The following is a 24,872-nucleotide window of genomic DNA, read 5'->3' as shown; positions in this document are numbered from 1 at the left end:
GTATCTTCCGCTGTTCGGTCCTTATCAGTTATTTCATCTTGGGTTTATCCTTTCAAACCATGCGGAAAATAGGCCGTGGAAAACATAGCGGATTAATTGTCATTTCGAATGCCTACGCTGTGGATTTGAAGTCGAACGGTGCGAGCGTGGCTTACGCAAGATGCGTGATGATAACGCACGTGACTTCTTAAGGAAAATTTAACCATATTCTCCTTCTAGTCACAAAGTCACACGAAAAAGGATCGTAACAGTGGCAGATTAGCTGCCTTTCTGATCTGGCAGTTGTTCATTATAACTAGAGCCCGGATGTTTGGCAAAATGCAAAATTTTTCTTGACATACTATTTTTATGTAGTTGCTAATGTTTTAGAACCTTTTTCATTTTACCTGTTTTGCCTATTTTTAATGTTAATGCCTTCTTTTGCCATTTTCAATGAAATTTTAGAATGTTTTTTTTAGACAATTGTCCATAACTTACTTTTCTTTCAAAAACGTTATTTAATACCACAATATGGTGCTGCCAGAGACAATTACAAAGCTGGTAACACCCATGAAAGTCTTCGAGGAATCGGTACAGCAGCTCATTGAAGTGACAGGAGAAAAAGTTGCAGAAAAGTGGAAACGTGCAACGAGCACAAATTTGGAAACATTGAAAACAATTTGTAAAATTAATAAAGGTAAAAGTTCCTTTCTTGACGATATGAATCCAGTTACAATAGCCTGTTTCATGTATGGTCCAATCATGGACGTCCGCAGGATTTTTTCCAGGGAGGGGCAAGGATGGTATTTTATTTTCCAGGGGGGCAAACAAGGCACATTTTCTCCAAAAATAGTGTTGTTCCCTTAAAAAAAACATTGCTTAAATTTGAATTTACGATGTTCATGCAATAATTAACACATATTATTGTGGCTAAAATGAAAATATATGTGTGAAATACATAATTTTTGGTTGACTTTCATTTTCCAGGGGGGGACGGCCCTCCTTCCGGACGCCTATGGGTTCAATTACTTCTGTCGAAGTAGAGATATCATTTTCTGTTATGAAAGAGCATTTTGTCTAACAGACGGTTATCTATGAAGGAATGAAAAAAAGTAGTGGTTATGTGCAATCAAGTCAACAACTTTTTGAATGATATTATAGATAATATAAGTGACTTATATTAGCCCTTGGAGTTTGCCACTTTTTTCCGGTTTATTTTGCCTATTTTTTTGCTGTGATGCCTATTTTCCACATTATAAATGCATTTTTGCATATTTTAACGAAAAAAATGCCTGAACTTCCGGGTTCTAATTATAACTAAACCAAACTCCACGGTACAACGGGGTGCAAGGGGTACCTTCCACGTAGGCGCCCAAAGTCAACCTCACTTCCACGCAGTACACCCTGGACTGCATTTTGCAAACGAACGAGGCTCTGGCGACTGGCACTATGGCCAGTATAATTTTGTGCGTGTTGTCCTGTTTTTTGTCCTTATGTGTGCTGAGTGCCCGTTTACAGCCTCAGCTTTGAACGGAAGTCAGAAAATTTTAGGATTTTATTTATGCAACGCTAGAGTTGTTATTTGTAACGGTTAGGGGCTGGATCCCGTATAATGTGACAGGTTCAAAATAGCCTAAGTGCTGACGCACCCAAAATTTTAAAATCAAATCAAATCCACGGTACAACATCAGTTTGAGCTGTCAAGTGACTTTTCCTGACATTACACATGGCCAGCACATCTATTCTCTATCCGTTGTAGCAACAAAGTCAATAAAAACAAATACACACGCCTTGGAGATATCCTATTGGTTATTCCAATGACAGCTGTGCAGGAAACTTGTACGAAGGAATGTAAGGCATTGAATTTTCTTTCGGAGGTGGCTTAAATTGGATATTCAGCCTTTACATTTACCGCTGCAGTTTTCTCGCGTTCCCTACTGGTTTCATTTCAAAATTTTAATTTTCTCAAAATTTCAGGGCGCAGCCGACCACCGTGGGGGAGTAGTTATCACAGCGCGCTGCACACCCCAGCCCAGCGTGTTCGGGCATGGATATTGTTTGCGAGTGCCACCTCATCAATTGCACCATATCAATCATTCTCATCTTCGCGATAGCGAAAAGTGGCAGAAAAGAGAATTACAATGAACCAAATCAATCAATCAATTAAAACTTCTGGAGCGGCTGTAACCCCATCAGCTCCCCCCTGTGTATCGCCAGTGCAAAGCCATATCACTCAACGGGTCTGCCCGTCCGCACTTCATTTCTGCCACCTTGTGTTCTGACGTCAGACGAGGAATGCCTACGAGGTTAGGTTAGGTTCCGTTAGCATAAATTCAATTAAAAAGTACTATTTAGGCTAAGATAACTAAACCTAGCTAGCCTAGCCTAACAATGTAGGCATGTATCCTAAAATTAAAAAGCCTTCTCCCGTGACGTCAGTACACAAGGTTGCTAAAGTGTTGTGCGATAAGTAAGACCCATCACTACCTGCTATATTGAGGATGTGAAACCAACCACAAGCAATATACAAATTTATGGTCAAGGTAAGATCCGAACTGCCAAATAGCAAATGAACTATTTCCCAGAATTCATGTGTTTTTTTGTTGACATCAACTTCGTTCCCGAAGTAGATGGAAAATAGTCTCATAGTCGTTGGTTACCGGAGGAGCATTTAACCCTTAACTGGTGTGGTACGGGTCAAAACGCTGTCGAGTGTGAATTTCCGTTTCTATAGTTTACGAGTTTCCCGATAGAGGTCTCTGGTTCCCAGTAGCTGTTTATAGTTGCAGTGAGTATTTACAGCAGTTGCCACCTGACATATGCAGTTGATTGCTTTCGTATAATAGCAAGTTCGGGTCAATCTGACCCACATCACATCGTTGACGTTATCACTTTTTGTGGGGTTTGGCATTTCTTAATTCCATATACTGAACAATTATTTTGAACATTAGTGATCAGTCTCTGTAAACAAGAAAAAAATGATAAATACTAGTTGATAATTTTTTTAACATTTCAGTGTGAAGAATTTTAAGCAAAAATATGTTTTGTATACTTAATTAACATTAATGTAATCAATAAAAATTCAATTTTATAAATATTTGATTTTAAACTCTCAAAATAAAGAAAAGAAACCCTGGGTCATTTTGACCCGCACCACACTACTAGCGCGACAAAAATCGACCACACGAGTCAAGGGTTAAATTGTCCTCACGAACCTGGGAACGAACCCAGGATAGATAATGCAAAAGCGCCCTCGTTGGAGATATGGGTAACTACATTTTTTTGTTTCATCTCAGTCGTAAGTCGTATTATTCAGAAAAAATATTTATTTCAGTATCTGACATATTTTCCCGTCAGTTCATGACAACAGAATTTATTAGGTTTCATTCGGGCCCTTTTATTTTGTAAACTCGGTGCCACAAGCCTGCAAAGAACGAGCGCTATTTGATTGTTTTAATATCCCGTGTGGCCACTCTAGGGCCATGATAAAATTCAAGTATAATTCCCGGTTTTCAAGGCGAACTATCCAAAAAATCGAAGGGTACAAGCAGATGTTTCTCTATTTCAACCTTACGTATTACCGCCTAACCCCCCCCCCCCCACATAAATATATTAACAATATAAAAGTTTGATTCCAATATATTCAGAAATTCTAATTCAATTAAATTATATATATATATATATATATATATAAATGAAGAAGGAGACAGTAAACACTTACTACATTAAAGGAAAAACTTTGATATTTCGTAGCCTCGACCATATTTTCAACGGAGAAGAAAGCGGTTCACAGAATGACGAAGAGTAGGAGCACAGAATACTAACTGTAGCGTTGGTACAATTTTGCCAGAGAAAGACGATAGGAAACAAATATAAGGTACTTTCACCAGTGTATACTGCATAGGGTGGGTGGTTTCGGGAAAGAAGGGAAAAGAGTAAACACTGGTGAAAGTGCTTTATATTCGTTTCCTATCGTCTTTCTCTGGCAACATTGTACCAACGCTACAGTTAGTATTCTGTGCTCCTACTCTTCGTCATTCTATGAACCGCTTTCTTCTCCGTTGAAAATGTGGCCGAGGTTAAGAAATATCAAACTTTTTCCTATAATGTGGTAAGTGTTTACTGTCTCCTTCTTCATTTGTGTTTATCCGCCCTTCTGGCACCCTTTTCTCATCCTATTCCTGTATGTATATATATATATATATATATATATATATATATATATATATATATATATATATATATATATATATAATTTAAAATATTCAATTTAAGGTGAGGAATTTACATTTGCCATTTCACAAACACAAGTCACAAATGTTACGGGATATACTAATCTACGAAAAAAAATTGTCTAAGGATTTCAAATTCAAATTTACCTAATCAAATTCAAGATATCTTATTTTGCAATAATCTTCCCTCTGTCAGATAGATTGTTCCGCAAAGGACACTAACAAAGTAAACGGATTGAGAGAATTCTGTTTTATTTTCCAAGCATCTTTCTTTTTCCTTCCTCGATAAACATGAAAGCTAAACTGTTAAAAACTTGCCTCGGGACTTTTGTAAATGTATGAATTAATTTGGATTAATAAAATGTTGCAATTTTTCACGTCTACGGAGAAAAATTCACTTAGAATTCACGCATAATTCCCGGAGCCAATAATTCACGCATAATTCCCGGAATTCAAGGAAATGTGATAAATATTTTAATAAAGTGTAGAATCTAAACTTTTGTCACATTTATATATACTGCAGTAAATATCGCTCTATCGTGTATTGATAGAAAAATCTTGCTTGTTTTTATTACAGAGCAGATCTGATAAAATAGTTTTTCAGATAGCTACATCTCCCCCAAAAATATCTGCGTAAGGCATAAATCCCAAATGAGCAAAGGTAAGGGGGTCAGAACTTTACTTCACTCCTATTAGATCTTCCAAATCAGGATTATGGGAACGCTGGTGTCTCTCTCCCCTCCCCCACACATCATCCACACACACACATATTCACACCAATCATATGGTCGCATCAGCAAGCAGTCGGCTTTTGTCATTGCCGCTGATGAGCAATCAATACTGGTAGGGGAGAGATTGCCCTCTGATAAAGTAGCAGATGGCAATAGTGTGCAAAAAAAAAGAGAACTCAGATAGGCAGAGTGCAGTGTTGCAATCCTAGTTAGACATTCACTAAAACTCTTAAATATTTTTGTTATTTAGCGTCATCTGTCTCAACAAGCACTGTCTTCCATGGCATTGGCATTCGCTCCAGTTGCAGCAAAATTCCTTTGAATAAGGTCACAAAATATTTAGAAATTGGATATGTTTAATGGGATAAAAATATGAGAAATATAAGTACCCATATGGTTTAACTTGGCCTAAAAGTTGGCGTGTAAGCGGAGACACGCCCTGAAGACGTCCAAATATAAACATCTCTTCCACGTAGTATACATCTTGGACTGTATTATTTCAGACTAACGAGGCCCTGGCGTCTGGACTCGCAGCCAATACAATCCTCTGTGGGTCTCCTGCTGTGTCCTGTCCATGACTATTTATGACTGTCCTTCTATGCTATGACTATGCTTCTTATCATCTTTCATCCTCAAGATCGCGATTAGTCAATAGTGGCAGAAGAACAAAGAAAATAGATCATATCAGATCAAATTGGCCTAAAATTTATAACTGACATTATATACAGGAAGCCTCAGGATGCTTTTAGCCTCGGACCTCCACACATATAAATCTGTAATTGGCTGTTTCTAACTCATTCATAACAGCACATCCAGGTCACGGCACATAGTCCTTACTTAACACACTTTCCATTCGTGCATATGGCATCACTGTGACAAGAGATCATCAGCCACAGCTTCCCTTTGACAACCGTGGACCATTTTCATCGAGCCAAGAAGAGGCCTCATCTCATAGCATCTCCTCCACCCTAGATTCGTGACGTCAACATAGAGAGATCCCTTACTACACCCCCTCATCTGAAAAGCCTCGAGCATCCCCCCACTTTCCACGGCTGATCTTCTCTACCCCCCTTATACTTCCAAATCTTTCTTCCCCGTCCTCTTTCCTGTTGTAATGATAATGAGGGGTCGTGTAGAGGCAGCTAGGGTAGGTTCAGTGATTGATACAAGGGTTCCCGAAATGACGGATGGTCGCGCTGACACCGAGGTTAATTTGAAACAAGAACCGGCTAAATGTACTTAATATCCGAAATTGCTTTCCGGATCTTTTGCGACGGGGCATAATTTACCAGTTTATCATCGCCGCGAAAATGATATTTTCAGATCTTTTACGGCGGCGTTGAGATGCGTTAAAATAGCGACGATGACGCCCCTATCGGAAAAATGGTAGGGTGCATATTGCAACATTAGACTCCCGCGTAAAAGAAAAAAGAAGGTCGCCTCCTCTCCCTTCAGTCGACGCATGCGCAGAAGCAACGTCTCGTTGTATTTAGAGCGCAGGCACAGAAACTGCATTAGATTTGCTGACAAATTGAGCTACATTACATTCTCTCCCCCTTGTATTAAAAAAAGGAGACAAATGAGGATAGTTATGCGTCGTTCCTTCTGGTATCTCGTGATTTTTCGTCCAGGATGACGTCAGTGGAAAATGGCGCAACTTTAAGCGACGATACTACTTCGTTTCCTACAATATATTTTTTATCTGTCTCTTCGGCTCCCTTATCTTCTAGAAGACGACACCAGCTCCCTCTCCGCCTCGGTTGCGGTCTCTTAATAACTTCAACGTTTGTTTGCGCTCTTCTTGATTCAAAGATTATTAATGTCGTCCCTAGGTTTTGCCTGTCTCCGAGGATTCTGCCCGGAAATTGGTGGGAAAAGGAAGACAAGATTAATGGGAAGATATAAGGAGGAAACAAGGAGAGGGGAAAAAGAGGGTAAGAAAAACGGAAATGCATAAGCAAAGATGGAGGACAGAGGCGGGAGAAATGGGGAAGTGATAACTCCATCTTGGAAAACCCATTTGACTCACAGAACGGAAGAAAGAAACTTGGGAAGCAATCAATCAAAAATGCGTGAGACTTTTGTGGTTGCTTCTAGACAAGTTAGCAACTTTTTTAAGGTTATATTTACGAAACAGTGGCATACCAGTGAATTTCTTATGCGAATTAATATGACCTGAAGGGCTCCTTTTTAGTACTAAGTGATACACTTTTACCATGTTTCCTTGTTTCTGACGTTCTAAAACTTCCCGAAAACTGAACACATACCAATGGATGGTGAATTTTTTAGTGGTATTTGTTCCAGATTTATATTAATAATGAAATTTAACTTTTAAACTGCGGGACTTCTGATGTATGGTGATCCAATCCAACCATTCGTATGTAGTCGCATTCAACAATCCATCAGAATCTTCAGATATATTTTTAGATTTTAGCGAACTGACAAGTTGTTCTTGTTTAGCAAAGCTACGCTCATGGACATCTTGAAAGAAGAAACTGTTTACTCCTACCCTCTACCCGTTAGAACTTCAACCTACCATCATTCTGTTTCGCGGAATTTGAATTATACAAAAGATCTCGCACACCACTTAATCAGAATAAACTTCAGTAAAAGATTGACGTCGGTTCTCATTGGTCAGATTCATCATTTAATCACTCACCCTTTACTGACCTTCAGTGTAGGTCATTTTGAAGCTACATGTTCTATACTACGACACTGGATCAAAGGCTGATTACGTCACTAGGTACGTAATAATTGCCATTGTGTACAGTTTGATAAGCAGTTCTGTTTTAATAAATATCTTTTTTTTTTAAATTTATCTACATAGGTCATGATGTTAATGAACTACAAGCTCTGTATGGTATTCTATATGCTGCAGCAAGAATAGCCCACTTACCTTGCAATCTTCCTATTTCCGTCATTATTCACCTACACCAGGTGTCACCAGGTGTAGTCAGAATTCTGAAAATAAATAAATACAATATGAATATTTCATTTATAAACATTCCTAAGAGTTTCAGAAGTTAGGAATAGTTGTATGCTACTGAATAAAAACACAATGATATACATTAAACAATACAATTTTTAGTTTATTGTTAGCGAATCTTGGTACCTGTAAATTACATAATGTTTCGCAACTTTATGAACGCCCACTCTTAAAAGCGATTAGAATAAAATGTCTGATCGAATTATTGCTCACAGGGATATGCTCAAGAATAGCATAACAAATATAGTTTTCTTTCTCATTTAAGATTGCAAATATTCAGGCTGGCTAAAAAGTTTGGAACCAACGGCAGCAGGGGCGGATATAATAGGTGAGTGCGGGGCCTGGGACATACCATATTCGCGGGGACTATATAACCAAAATATTATAAGATCTTTGTTCCTTAGTCTGAAATGCAAGTGTCGTATATAATCATAATATAAACATTATTACATTCTATTTATATATATTTCGTATTATTGTCCAAGAGCAGTAAGTAAAACATGTTGAAAATTAAAACTGAGAATTATGTGAGGCTAATAGAAGTATCAAGATTGTTGTTTCATCTTAATTCTGATGTACGCCTGGTGCGACGTATTTAATTACAAAATTGCGTGTGTTCAAACTGTTAATTTTACTGCAAAAGTAGCAATATTTAATCATACACATATAATAACATAATTGTTTTCATTAAATCTTGACGCTGTAGTGAATTTATATCGTTTCCATAAAATAATATTTTCATGCTATATCAGATTTGTTACTTAATTGGAATCACCAGCGTCCTATACACTCGTAAAGTTATTTTTATCTAGTGCGCCCCCCCCCCACCCCCCGAAGTGGGCGAGTGCCCGAGTTGCCGGAATGGCATCATCTCATTATAATGGTTCTCGGACTCTGGACTGGGAGAGGGAGACCTGTGGTATGGACACCACGGGTGCCTGATTTGAACTCAATGGATTTTGTCAGATGGAGAATTTTGAAATATGTGGTGTATGCTGTGAAAATTCTGGATCTGGGCTATCTCTGGGAAAGGGTAACAACTGAAATGGTTGTTCTGGATGCTAACATTGTGAAGAGAATTCAAGAAAACTTTTGAAAAGACTTGTGGCGAACATTTGGGACACGTTGTGCATTAAGGAAATGTGTTGTTTACCAGTTTCATATTGGTTTCATACGGCTACTCTGTGTGTGTTCCCATTTGATATTAATATAAAACTTAAATCTCCATTAAATTCATACATTCACTTACGTAAATTATCACGAGCATTTATTTACAAGAATCGCCCTTAATTTCAAAATGTCCAATGAGAATGAATCTATTTTACAAAGGAAACGGAAAATATGTTACAGGAAGTTATACTTTTCATTTCATTAATTTGTTCTTTCAATTGGAAGGAAGAAGTACAACTACAAGAGCAAACACTTGGACTTAGAAACATGAAAATCAACAAAAGTTCTCAGTAGATGGCACTGTGTGTATTGTGAATCCCAATGTGGTTGTGTTTTGCGGAGATCTACATAAACTGACCAATAATCATACATATTATGCTAGTTTCTGGGATCCACTGACATCGTACTGAAGTAATGCTTCATAATTATTTATGTTGGGTTGGGTTGGTGTTTTAAGTCCACTTTATGCACAGTAAGGCTAATCGGGACTGGACCTACAGTTTAAAGTGGGATCCGAACCACTTGTGCCTCCACCGGGTATCGAACCCGGGACCCCTTGATTACAAGGCAATGACGCTACCACTGCGCCATGGGGGAGGCCCATAATTATTTATGTGAATGCTAAATTATGATACGCGCTGATGTTGTTATACAGGGACCGGCAGAGGAGTTAGACGGTTTTGAAATGTGAATAACACACCTAATTTTCAAAGTACAGAAATGTATTACTTCAGAAATACAGGTTATTGTATGCAATTTTAAGTTATTGTATGCCAATTGCCATGGCAATTCTTTATGACTTAAAAATGATGTCCTTCAAGTGACTTCCATTTACGTACACACGCATTCGAAGCCTCTCACAGAAGTTGCGGACGGCACGTTGAAATTTTCACCATCAATGTTTGCAATTTCATCTCTAATTGCAAGCTTCAGGTCGTCTAATGGGCGAAGTTTATTAACATACATTTTGGATTTGAAAAATCCCCACAGAAAAAAAATCACAGATTGTAAGGTCTGGTGACCGAGGAGACCAGGGTATGGAAATGTGCCTCGTCACTCATAAGAATAATCGTTTCCTCGGACATTTGGAGCATCCGTTCAGCAAATCTTTTACGATTAACAAAGTCATCATCATGCAGCTCCTGCACAAGCATAATCTTGTAAGGGTGAAATTTCAGATCCAGATGTAACATTCGTCGTACAGAGCGATCTGCCCCAACGCTACAGCATGCTGGCTGGCAGACCGTCTTGGGCTCTTAACGATAGCTTCCCTTACTCGTCCTATGTTTTCTGGTGTCCTTACGGTTCCAACACGGCCAGGTGGTGATCTATTCATAGCTGATGCTGTCAATCGGAAGTTTTGCACCCACCTAAGGATAGTGTTGCGGCTTGGTACACGCCCATGGCGTGCCACATGAAAATGACGTCGAAAAAGACGCTGCGTTTTAATACAGATTCTCCAGTCTTGAAGAATCCCTCCACAACAAACGCTCGATGTTGCACATTACAGGGCTCCATGCTTACTGGGCTGACAAACAGTTAAGCAGGCCACCAACTTCTCAACGGATCGCCGATTGTTGATTTGAATTTATTTCAATTGTTCAAACTGACAAAGCGCTGACTCAAGATCTTACGTAGGTCATTTAAAAGGAAAGGAAAAAGGCCTTCGAATGTGTATAGAAGTAAATTGAAGGCATCATTTTTTTTACAAGAACTGTCGTGGTAAATAAATATGACATACAATAACCTGTATTTCTGTAGTAATACATTTCTGTATCTTTGAAAATTAAGTACGTTATTCACATTTCAAAACCGTCTAACTCTGCCGGACCAGTATATTAATGCTTCATTACTTTCGGCTTGTCATTTATTTTATTTTAACGTGTTTGACTGCCTTACCGCTATTCGATGTTTTCTTGAGTTAAGTTGGTGTCTTAAGTCCACTTTATGCACAGTAAGGCTAATCGGGACTGGACCTACTGTTTAAGGTGGGATCCGAACCACTGTGCCTCCACCGGGTATCGAACCCGGAACCCCTTGATTACAAGGCGACGACGCTACCACTGCGCCATCGGGGAGGCCATTCGATGTTTTCTGTCATTTGATGAACAAACATGTATATATATATAAATCCACGGGCTTACATCTATAAACACAAGTCTCGCGTGTAATTTATGACCTTCCAACTGCAATATCCAAAAGTTAGAAGCGACAAATTCCTCTAAAATAAATTGTAATAGAGTTGGATGTTGTTTTTATTGGTATCTACGAAATTGTGATAAAGAAGAGGCTCCTTGGCAGGGAATCGTTCAATAATTAAGGTGTGGCCGCACCGGAAAGCTCTTCCATTCCCTTAAAGCTGCTACTACAGTTCTTTCTGTTTTACCACAAAAGCACCCTCTCCCCCGCCGCCCCTCCCACTGGATATTTAAGAGGACGAACAAACAGAATAATGCGAACGGTCACCTAGGCCGAATGCTATTGGTTACTTAGTTTCGGTCGTGGACAAAAGATGTCTCTTACGTGAGAGACTTCCATCTTAGTGTTTTCTTCCTCCCGGCATTATATGGAAGGTCGTTTCCTTCACTGGAGGACATCGTATGTCCCTAATTGGACTTTAGAAGGAACATTACCGTGCCTGGAAATAAGAATTTATATCCAGCTACTCTTAGCAGTTAAGAGAGAAGGCCCACCTCTGCAACACCTGGCTTTTTGAGTTGCGTCTATTTCCAGGTTGCCAACTTCCATGATTCAGTATTGCCAGCCCAGGAAAAGTTCACTAAGTATGGATTTGTTTGGTAAGGAATTGACGATACTGCATTGAACGATGGTAACACTATTATGCAACATACTATATTAGTCTCTTGAAATATTAGAATTGGTTGGTTGGTTGATTTAGTGTTTTAAGTCAAATTTATACACAGTAAGGCTAATCGGGACTGGACCTACAGTTTAAAGTGGAGTACGAACCACTATGTGCCTCCACCGGGTATCGAACCCGGGACCCCTTCAATTATTAGAATTGTAAGAGCAAAAAATCTTCTCGGGACATGCCACGTGGCATACAAGGGTCTCTAGCATGTTGTTGGGAAGCTTGAAGCAAGTAGTTAGTACAGGACATTACGACGCCAGGGGTCCCGGTTTTGAATCCCGGTCTGCGCATGGCGTTCTTTGTGGGTATCTATTCATCAATTTCATCACATCATCACTCATCCTCATTTTCAAGTGACTGATAAGTAGGAAGCGGAAGTTGATGACCTAAAAAAATATAGGTATATGACCTATAAAATGCCCTAAAAAAATGAGGAAAAATGACGTAAAAAATGCAAAAAATGACCATTAAATTTGTGAGTTAAAAATTGAAATGAAAAGGAAATTAAACAAATTGCAATCTTTCTTTAAAAAAAGGCACCAAATGCACATTATTCAATTAAAATATGCAACGAAGATTTTCAAACAACCGAATAATTTTACAACAATTTAATGGAAAAGTCGTATACACTGAATCAAGAATATAACCAAAATGAAAGAAGTGACAAAATATGACGAAACAATACACCGAATATTGTGAAAAAATGCCGAAAATCTGGGATAATGACCTAAAACCTGAAAATTGGCAAAAAAAATTGCAAAAAAAAAATACACTTTAAAATGACCTTTTTTGGGTTCTAGACGAAGTGTAATATTGTGTGTATCTAATGGGCATCGTTTCCGAGATGTCAGAAAAAATATGATATTTCATCAACTTCCGCTCCCTACTGATAAGCGACGGTAAATAACAAAAATCTAAATTTAAGAAAAACATAAGCCAAGAGTTGTCCACCGTGTCGAAAATGATCTTAGTCCACCCTTAATTAGCTACATGGGGAAAAAAGTGTAAGAAAGAGAAGCAAAGAGACAAAGAATGAAACTTGCAGAGACCAAGAATGCACGAGAAGAAAAGAGAAGAAAAAGAAAAATAGGTACAGAGTCAGAGAGGGGAGAGAGAGAGAAATGAAAGAGACAAAAGAGGGTAAGAAAGAGAGAGCAATCATGGTCATGCACAGGTAGTGAAGATTGTGGTCAGGATAGATACATACAACCATGTGTTCATGCAGCAATGGAAACCTTCGTTTTTAGGAATACCACGAAGATATTAAGCTTCCATCCCATACAGGAAACTTCACCTACCACCAGTGATGTGCCGTAGACTATAAGTTTACGTTTACATGAGTTGTCTACACGTAATCTACGCGTAGATTACATTGGGTTGTAGTTTACATAGACTACGTAGACAATCTAAAGTGCATTAAAAATAATTTTCAAGGGTTTCATGAAATGAAAGTGACATTTTCAACTATATTGGTTCCTAACGAGATGAAAAGAACCCTATTTACAACATTTTTTTTCTTCTCTTCTATTATCTACTGTGAAAGAAGATAAATAGTATGCAAAAAACAACAACAGATGGCAGTCGTGAGGCAAGAGTGGTCTTTTCCCCATAAAACACTAGAATATTTCCTATCTTAGGTTTCTTCCTAGGTGAGAAATTGTTCGAATTTGAAAGAAAGAGTATGAAAAGTTCTCCTCAGACATCAGCAACTGATAGGCAGTATAATTTTCTTTTAATTCCACGGCGCTCTTTGCTAAGTTATCACCTTTCGCCATGTTGTTTACATAGATTACGTAATCTACGTGTATAACATAGTCTACGTGTAGAATGTAGACTGTTGTTGTTTACGCGTAGACGCACATCACTGCCTACCATCCTGTGTCTCGCACCGAACGATGTCAATCGCTCATTACGAGACAGACATCTTTATGGAGGGACCCCTTTGCAGCTTCCCTTATCTAAGGCCGAAGCTCTAAAGCTCGATGGCTGTTCAGAAACCCAGAAATAAGTCAACCATTACGAGGCCCGATCGCCGTCTTATGGAGGTCATTAAAGTGACATATTATCCCGTGTTTCCGGCGGCTGTTTCGGACATCTTGGATCACGGAGTTAATGTCGTCCGCTGCACGTCCCCAGAAATTGTCAAGATAACGTGCGACGGGGCAGTGCAATCCCGGAAGCCTATCAGAACGATGTCGGGTAGGATAGGAACGCACATTCTGCGAGAGGGAGGACGCGGTTTAATAGCCATAAAGTACCGATATGATTCTGCACAAGGATAATTACATGTAGTAACCAATACGGATTGCCCGTAGTTATTACGATTTTCCTTACAGGGTTACGGAACTACGGCTATGGGCAAAATTGTTATGGAAATTGCGTAAAATTGTGGTATTTCTTAACCCCTAAGAGGAAGTTTTCCCCGTTATTGCTTTCTCCGTCTTTCACATATTTCAGTTTAACTCAATTCTCTAGTTTTTTTTTTCCATTCAGGCCACAAACACAAAACATCCATCTCCTAACCGGGATTGGAACCCGGGACCCGTGCTAACCACTCCGCCACGGAGATCGGCAATAGTAGGGTGTTAAATATTCACCTGGACTTTACACCACTACCTCCGTAAGACTTTATTAATTCTATTCTTTGACGCCGTTCTCTATGCAAAAATAGATTGCAAGTGCGTTAGGGAGTCATCCTTTTGTTGCTCAGTCCATTTCATGAATCCCAGATTCAAAGCAGCAAAGAGTCAAGAGGGGAAATGCATATGGAATATCCGAACCAGAATGTTCCCATTTGTAGAACATAAAACTTATTAAGTGCCATGAATCTCGTCCCCTTGTGCCACCCGCGGTGGTACAACCCGCAGAGGATATACAACTGGTTCGAGAGGGAAATGAAAGAAGCCTCGCTGATTCATATATTTGGTGAGGTTTCATCTTTGATTGCTGCGACAGATGTCAGCATTATCGGCTTCCGCAGTGTTGCCAATCTACATCAGTAGGTTAGGCAGCTGTGACTGCTGTCCTGTCTTAAGCCAACTAAGAGTCACTAAAACTAAATGCTAAGAGCTCTATACCGGGCCATCCTAACCTAACCCCATATGCATTATTAGAACTAAGCTGAATTGTAGGTTAAAAGCGCCAGATTTAGAGTTTTTAGCAATTAGTTTTAGTGACTGTTAACAGCCCCCACGATTGTAGATTATTCTGTTACTGTATCAATAATAGCTGCATATGAGTATTTAAGTTGTTTGATTGTTTCTCAGGACAATGAGAAAGAAGGAAAACGGAAGGCACTCTAATCTTAGACAACGGAATTTTAAAATAGGAACTGAAGTTGTGTGTTACAAGAGGGACTTACTATTCTTAACACAAGAAATCGCGTACATCTTTTTCCTAAAGCGTTAAGACAATTCAGCGCTACATCTACCGGCGACAACAACAAACACACCGCAAAATATTAGTACCGGCAATTATAGAGACTTGCTTCTTGTTTTTTTGCGGCATGTCTAAGTTAAGCATTTACAACGCACACTTCCGGTTCGGATCGTACATAAAAGCGACGGAAACGGTAAAAAGGGAGCCGCCGATGATGCCGGAGGGAACACGTCAACACCCCATGCTTCATTGCCTGTATCCATATGCATCTTCTGAAGCTGTCAGCATCTTGTCGTATTTTACCGGGGCCACCTGTCCGCCGGCGAACGGAAAAATGTAAGGTTTCGACGTCCTAACTGCGCCCGGGAGTCTCCTTCGAGCTGTCAGGAACCGTTCAAGAAAGATGACGGAGCGAAATACGCAGGAAGGGAGTTGTCAAAAAGGCCGCTTCTCCATTTAACGTCATCTCTGTTGAAAGGCGTGTGTCGTCGGCCCAGTAAGTTTGGCTTTTGAAAAAAAAGAAAGGAAATTTTACTTCTCCGGGATACAGAGCACTCCTTGTGACTTTGACAAATTCGTGCCTCCTATTAAGTCATCATTGGTGAGATGGTTGAATATGATACTGTTTTGAACTCTGCCAGAAGGGACATTGATGCTTGTCGTCACTCGGAGAAAGGACCACATTAAGAGATTGGTACTTTAGGCTACCCACCAGGGAAATATGTACCTTCCTAACATGAAAAGCCCTCATAAATTCAAAATTAAGATGTCAACGTTTTATTTCAAAATTACTACCATGATACTTAAGATTTGTCTTATACTCGAACTAAAGCCCCAGAGAGTTGTGTAGTAGAATCATGCTTATGGATGATATCAGCAACAGGCAGCAAAATCTAAAACTATGATTTATTTAATTGTCAGTGCTAGTTTTACTTCCTGTACTGCTCGAATAGTTCATGCTTATTTATGACTTCCAGCTTTATTCAGTATTCAAATACATTTTGTGGTTTCCTATTTTCTTTTTCAGAGTACAAAGTTGACTTCCTTATTTCGATCAGAGTTCAAGTTCTACATGTTGTATTTCATGGGCGCCATCTTGAGGTGATATACGCACTAACATAGGTGTACGCAGACCATCTGATTAAGGAGCAAAAGCTTTGATGAAAGTTCAGTTCCATCTCACAGTTTGTTGCATTGTTGGGTACTAAACATGTAATGCTTATATAGTGTGTGTCCGGACCCACCGAAAATCACTCTATTAGAAGAATTCCATCTTCCGTGGCACAAAAAAGTTCTATGTTCCCTTCCCACTTTATTTTCCTTCTCTGTTGTTCAGACTAATTTACATATAAACATGATTTCGTACAGCAGATTCAAAACAACTACACATAATTTATTCATTTCCAATGTGTGACCAATTTATTCTGTGACCACATAGGTGTAACACAATTAGTTTAACGATTAAAATGCGTAAGTCTTAATAACAAGTAATTTGCTGGAGAACGAAGTGAGATAGGAAATAAACCTGCAGTAGTTGCTTGGAACTTTCGTCGGCTTGAAAATACTATATTTTGTGAAGAGAATAATTATAATAATATAATAATCCGTAACTCGACAGCCCTGGAAGGGCCTTGGCCTATCTCCCGACTGCCAGTCTCCCTCCCACAATCCTACCTAGAGGTGTGGAGATCTTCAATCAGTAATGGGTGTCCTGGGGTCAGCACGTCTAACCCTCAGCTGTTATAGATTTCCGAGACCGGATTACACTAGTCACTCGTAGCTCCCCAATTTCCTCACGATGGTAGGTTGCCACCGGTCCTATACCCAGGCCGAAACCCCAGAGACTGTACCCAGGCGGACTCGAACCCATGCCGTCCCGCAGTCGGAGTCCAAAGCACAGCGCCTTAGATCGCACGGCTACGGAGGAGGACAGAGAGAGAATAATTAATAAGGCAGTAAGATTTATCTACACTAAATTTCTAAGTGGGAGCATTAGGAGGGGCAACTGCCGCCCCTTTCCCCGCGTGCGGACGCCTAGGCACACAAATGTATACATTTGTTAGTTTGTAAGTCTGCTTTATGCATATAAAGGCTAATCTGGACAGGACCTACAGTTTAAAGTGGGATCCGAACCATTTTGTGCCTCAACCGGGTATCAAACCCGTGACCCTTTGGTTACAAGGCCACCATGTTACCACTACCCCATCGGGGAGGTCCTATATTCTAACAGTCCCTGACCAAAACTGGTAGTTTGGAGCATGGCACAACATATTTCAAGAAAACGTTGTCTAATCGTATTTATCTAAGTGCTACTTCCGTAGAAATTATTACAATGCTTCTTAATTTTGTACGTTTATTCTTTGTTTGTTTGTTGTATAATTGCCATTCAATAAATAGTACTATTCCATTTGATTGTTTGGTATGCCTTTTTCAAGCCAACATGCTTACACTTATAATCCAGAATAATATTTTGTGTATCCATAATTTGTTCAATAATCGTTTTTTCTATTCAACGTGCTCTGATTGGTCGACAGTCTTGCTTGAATGTTATAATTTACAACGGTTTGTAAGTAAGAATTCGTGAATGTTAACGCTGAAGACAAGGAGAAAAAAGACGTGTCCTCTGACGTCACTTCCTTCGAACGGGTTGTTCAACGAATTGTTCGAGGTTCATTTGATCGTGGACGGAGGGCTTAAGTTCTATTTGATCACAGTTTACTGTATACTGTATTTCGTCTCCAGTGCAACTTATACAGGGTCAACGAGGTTAGTAGTAAGGTGTATTATATACAGCGTATTTTGATTAACTTGTAGATTGAATTGTATCATCTGCAAATATTCTGTACAGAGAAACAAATTTCCGGAGTACTAAGTGAGGTGAGTGTACACGTGGCTTATATATGTTTTCTTTCAAATTCCAAGGTTTACTTCACATGATGGTTCTATTAAATTTACGTGTTCTAAGATAAGATTCTTACTATTTCAAACATTATCGCAGTAAAGAGTGTAAGATTTACCTCACTTTCTCGCAGAGTCTGCCCGTTACAAATGGTATTAGGTGGAGTGTGGCGACGAAGTTGATGAGAGTTGATTCTTTGCGGTCGGTACAAGACCAGGAATAGGAACTGTTTGTCGACGGAGGAGACTGTTTGCCCTAATCAGATCTGCCAGGGAGTCATGACGGGACTTGCATGATTCTGCAGTTAAGTTCGGCGCGCGAGATTCTGGATGGAGGGGACCATTCATTGTTTGAACGAACCGCGGGCCATTTTAATTTCATTAAATGGGCGGAAAGGGATGTGAAAATTGTACCTTAAGGAATCTGCATGGGAAAAGGGGGAGGAACCCCTCGTCTTTCTCTTTTGTTCGTCGTTGCCTATTTTAGCGCGACGCGCCATCTCTGGAAAAAGTTCGCCTCTCTAGCTCTTTTAGGATACCAATCAGTGCAGCAGAGGAAACTTTCCAGATATGGCGGTCTTATTCGTTCGTCGATTTTCTATAGCTCAAGTAGTACCAGGACCTATAAAGATAAAACTTGTGGGACTAAAACAGACGGGATTCTAACTTACTGAAACTCGATTGATATAATTTGAATCTTTTTGAGTTGGGTTAAGTTGTTCTTTTAAGACCACTTTATACACAGATAGGCTAATCGGGACTGGACATACAGTTTATAGTTGGATCAGAACCACTATATGTGGGTATCGAATCCGGAACCTCTTGATTAAGTGACGTTACCACTACGCCACCAGAAAGGCTTTTATTCAGCTTGTTTTTCTACCTCTTCAACCTACTCACGACGATGAGGATGGTTTACGATAAGGTGGAAATATCCATGCGCAAGCCAGCTCTCGAATCCTGAACCTTAGGTAGCGAGAATGTGAGTCAACTTCTCAACACGCTCTAACACTGTTGTTACTGATTTTTCGATTTGGTTTCTATTACCTTGCTTTTCCACATTTGGTAATCGCGACGATGAGCATGAGTGATGATGAAATTGAAGGGACACTCGCAAGGAACACCTGTGCCCAGGCCGGTATTCGAACCCGGCGACCCTGACCTCGTACCGCGGTGTGCTAACGTTAGAGTGGTGTTTCAAAACGCACAGCAAGGTACAATGCGTTCGTTTTGGCTCTGGGTCAAGAAGAAAACGTGTGAACAACTCTTATAACACAGGCTAGTTCTCCTTATGCAATATAAATATAATTGTCTACATGCTAAAGACGTGCGTAAATAAGCGAGACGTTACGGGACGAAAAAGCCGGCATCTGCGCCATGTCACGCGCTATCTCGGCCGAGAGTCAAAACGAACGCACTGTAATTGACCACACAGTGAGAAGCACACCGCGAGGTAATGAGAATTGTTTTCTTCCTTTACACTATCTTCAAGATGCCCTTAAGATGTAATCCTCTATCCTAGAGTTATAATGCTCAAACACAGTTCCCTGGGCCTCCCCCATGGCGCAGTGGTAGCGTCATTGCCTTGTAATCGAGGGTTCCCGGGTTCGATACCCGGTGAAGGCACAAGTGGTTCGGATCCCACTTTAAACTGTAGGTCCAGTCCCGATTAGCCTTACTGTGCATAAAGTGGACTTAAAACAGCAACTCAAACCAAATCAAACACAGTTCCCAATGCGCATAATTTACAATCGTAAATCATAGCGTTTTTTCTTTGAGGAAAACTCCATACTAAAAAAAAAGAAACTATTAATGAAAATTAGGTGGACGCAAAAATACAAAATTAAAGCCTGCTTTGTTAAAACTCACTATATGAATGCAAATTCTAATCATGAAAGGACCTAAAATTTTATACAAAACCAAGTATTGTTATTATTATTATTATTATTATTGTAATTTTACTATCAAAGCTATTATTACGCCATTTTTCTCATAATATATTAATTATTATTTATTGCTAATTTAATTTACACGAGCGGACATACTGTGCACAAGAATATTTTCTTCTAAATGGAGCTGTTGTTATTAATAGTTACATTTGAATTTATACGTTATCACTAACGGGCACTACAACTACATGAGATACTTTTATGTTAAAAATACAGTTATTAATTATTTGATTATGTATTTCTCTTATTTCTTGTTCTAATTCAGGCAAATTGCAACAATAAGGATGAAATGATTCAATGAAATACATGAAGAAGGATTCACAAACATCCATGTCATGCTACGATTCGAACCCGAAATCTTGTGTGGCAAGATCGGTAGCGAACGACTTCACGCATTTGCCCACTAACGTGCATTGTAAATAATTTAGTATTATTATCATCATCTAGCCGCTTGCACAGAGTACTTTTCCTGAGAAGAAAAAGTTATTTTTAGTTTTTATTGTTGTTTTTTTATTATTATTGAAGGCACTCACAAAGGAACACTCATTCCCAGGCCAGGATGCGAACTTGAAACCCTCTGTGGGCAGATTTTTCTTCGAGAACTCAGCTCGATTACCCAGGTGTCAAGTTCTGGTTATTACTTAATAGGTTTATTTTCTTTAACACTGATGGGTGAACTTTTAATTCAATGGAAGCCCGACAACCATTCATAATTCGCAGCTCTTCGTGGATGTATCTGATTAAAATCGTGTGCAATGGCATGCAAACTTCTCTCCCTAGACATCACTAAATTTTAAGGTATTTTTCTAACACCTCGAAAAGGAGCAAATTGGTACAAGAATTCACTCATAACTTTTTACTGGTTAAAGATACATAAAAAAAACCTTCACCATTGCATTTCTCGTGAAATTCTAGCTTGATTTGATATATCATATCACCCCCTTCCCATTTAAAATTCTGAAGTTGAATTCAAGATGGCGGACATCAAGATGACTGCCGACCGCGCGGGTGGCGTCAATGTGGTTCTCCCTTGGACTGATAACGATTGGTCATCACCATTTCCATATTGCGCGCTGCAGTGGCCTTGTACCGAGGTCTTTAAGTGACTTTTTAAGCCACCCTGTACATTAGCTCCTGGACCTGTATCTCAAATATATAACTTACTAGTTGGCATCTCGTCGTTGGCATTTGCATTAATTATTCTAAAAGTAACTATATATTTGATTTCTTAGAAACTAAATGTCTAATTCATTAATGGAAATTGATTGAATCCACATACACGAATAAAAAGAAAACTGAAGGAGCGGAGATTGAACCTACGAGCTATCGCCCTCAAAAATGTGAAAAATGAGCGAACCAGTACCATACCAACTACTCCACATGGCCACTAAACTTAACTGCTTTAAAACGTATAGAAATTGGGATCGCCATGGGGTGAAGGGGTGTTCGAGTCCTGATTACGATTTGTCCAGCGTATGAACAGGTGAAAGTTACTCTATACTGCGAACACACTAAAAATGTCATGTGCATCTAAATAATTTAGTCTCTATGCGTAACCAGTTAAGTTGAAAATTTTGAATTTAGAGTCGTCAGCAAACGTGAATGCATTTAGGGACCAATACTAACCAATACTAACCTAACTACGAAAGCATATCGAACAAAATCTTAAGTAATCTCTAAAACTCCGCAGTATGTGTGAACAGAACTAAATTGAAATCGAACCATGTTAAAATTGCATTCGTAGCATGCAATGGCGTAGCGTTATAGTACACCCGTACGCCCGGCGTTCCCAGATTTAAAATTTCAAAAATGCTAAAATGCTGTGATTATAAAGTAAAACGTGACTAATTTCAAATATGTTTGACCTTCATGGCATTATAATAGCTATTTTTCGCGATCCGCTTGCAACGCTCCACTCTCAACACTCGTTCTAGCATCTCTTTTCAATGCCTTTCCCGGCCTGACGCCGAGCAGGTTCGGCGTACAGGACTCCTATATTCCTTGCTGCCTTTATGGAGGGAAAGCTTCCATTTATACAGCACGCGCGTAAATGGGCTCTCTTACGCTGGCGTACGAGAGGTCTACCGTGATTGGTTCATGTGACCCTTCCTGCCTTCTGAAGCAGATGACAGCGGCAGAATTCCTACCCGGTTCTTCGCTCTCATGCAACTCGTGCTATGTGATGCTACAATACGCAATATTGACTGACGTAACTTTACCAATCTCAAATATACTGCTTCTTAATGGTCACTGCATTGTATGATTTATCGCACGAACAGCGATGTGCATTAGAAACTAAAAGATCAACACAGTTTTTGTGAAGTAAGTTGGTGAAGTCCTCGTGGTAGAAATTCAGCGTGTTGCTGCTCTACCACTTAACCCGCAAAACTATTAATTTTTTATTGTATTTTTTCGTTATTATCTAACTGCTTAATATTGTGTCAATGGAAATGTTTAGCATTCATTTGAAAACTCTTAACATCGAATGGTCTCTGGACAAAATTATTTTAAAATGTTTATCAGCATTCTCAAGATGTAATAAACAGTGGTCTGAATTACTAATCGGCACTGTTACGTCAGTAGAGTGTACGACATTTGGATCATCCACTCTGCTTTGCACAGTGCGCCAAGACGACAGAGGTCCCTGGTTCAAATCCCAGCGTGAGCACGGGTGTTCTTTGTCAGTGTCCCTTCACCAATATCATCACTCATATTCATATTCGCGATTAACCAAAAGTGGTAGAAAAGCGATCTAAAATAAACTAAATAAATGAGTAGTTGGATCAACCACAACAATGACGTCTGCTGTTGTTCAAAGGCGCTTGTGATTCAGGTAGGTTTTCTAATGACTTGCGTCATGCAGAAAGGTATAAAACACCAGAGTTCAAAACATTTGTGGCATAGTGAGGCATCTAATTGTCTAGCTAAAACATGCATGGATGATGTTTTATTGAAAACCCAGCTGACTTCAGGCAAATAAACAATACCTGTGGCGACTAATACCATAAGTAAGTTATTAAGCAAGAAAGGGCCGACCCTTCCTTCGGACTTGGCGTTCCCACCCGAAATGTCCATGCTACGCCACTGGTAGCATGATAAAATCGCAATAAAACAAAAGGAACTGGGGCCGAATTTGCAAACAAGAACTAGATTTTTCACTCGTCTTCTGTAACGTCGTGTTAGCTTAAGCATTTTATTTAGGTAGGTGAGCACAATTGCAAGTCCATATTTCATTGCATACTCATATTTGATTAAAATAACTAAATATACATTTAAACATCTAACACTTTTCAGTACATGTATTCCCTATTTCAGTACATTTATCCCCTGTTCAATAATTTATGAGGCTGTGTATTGTTGTTTCACATTGTTGTTGTTTTATCATTGTTTCACTGTCCAAGTGTTTCTATTAATTTTACAGTTTTCATAAATGAAAAGGAAAATAAAAAATCAACATTAATTTTTTTTTTTACAAAAAGGTTAAACTATATTGATAAAAATGTGTGTGCGTTTTCTAAAAAAAAAATAAGAAGAAAGGACCGGGATTCGAGCACAAGATCACTGATCATTCGAAACAAATAAACTCTCTACGGCCCAACCAATTACTCCACGATTCACTTACTCCAATTACGTATAACTCTACAAAGTCAAGGTATATAGAGATTAGGTAAAGCCATCCGAAGATTGCCGATCTTGCACGAACGCGTGACGTCACCGGAGAAGCAGTGAGCTCGGCTGAAGCAGACGGCCCCTAGCATTTATATGGGAGATTCAGAGAGCGAAAGTATATTATTACTTTTAGGAGCCTTCAAGATGGTATTGAGGCATCCTTTTAATGATTAGTAACATAATTGAAAACGCGCTACTTTTAAAAGGGGGCAAAGTACATGTGAAAAAATGTATTTTTAAAATACATATTCCTGAAACTTCCTGACCGATGCACTACAAAGACGTTGCGTGTTCTCCTTTAGAATTTCGTCATTTTACAAATCGTAATATAATTTTGACAAAAACGTGGCATGCTAAAGAAGAATTAAAGAGTTTAAAAAATAATTGATTAATTGACTTAGTTTATTTTACTTCGCTTATCTGTCACGTATGGCTAATCGGAAAGATGAGGATGTGTGATAATATGATGAAATTGAAGAAAGGAAAGTAGACCTCTGCCCGGGCGGGGATTCGAACCTGGGGGCCCTTGGCATCGTAAAGCGTTGTGCTAACCACTTCGCCACGGAGGTCAGCATTACAAGGAAATAAACAGAAAATGGCATCTATGTTTTAATATGCGAGAAACATTTGCGAGGTGGTTATTGAAGTAACAAATAATTATTACAAGACGTTGTGATGAAAATTATTAATATATCTGAAATATCGAGAGTTGACCTTGCAGTCTCTAAATGTACTTTTAGGGTTACGGAAAACCATTACTCAAAATTGCTTGTGTAAATTTATAAGCTATTAAAATTTAAAACTTATTCCTGTTCGAAAAAAGAAACTGCCAAGTCAAATTAATATTTCGTAGAAATACATATATTTTTCTTTCATGAGGCCAAGGGAGTATTTGGAGGGGACGGTGGCTTGGAAAGGCTATAGCCCCAGATCTCGATCTGCAAAGGGGCTTCCAGTGGGAAAACATTGCTATGAAATAGTCCAGAAGAAGGGGCGAAATGATTTTTT

This window comes from Lepisma saccharinum, chromosome 17 (genome assembly GCF_977018435.1).
Source record: "Lepisma saccharinum chromosome 17, izLepSacc3.1, whole genome shotgun sequence".
Lineage (NCBI taxonomy): Eukaryota > Metazoa > Arthropoda > Insecta > Zygentoma > Lepismatidae > Lepisma > Lepisma saccharinum.
This window is presented reverse-complemented; position numbering follows the sequence as displayed.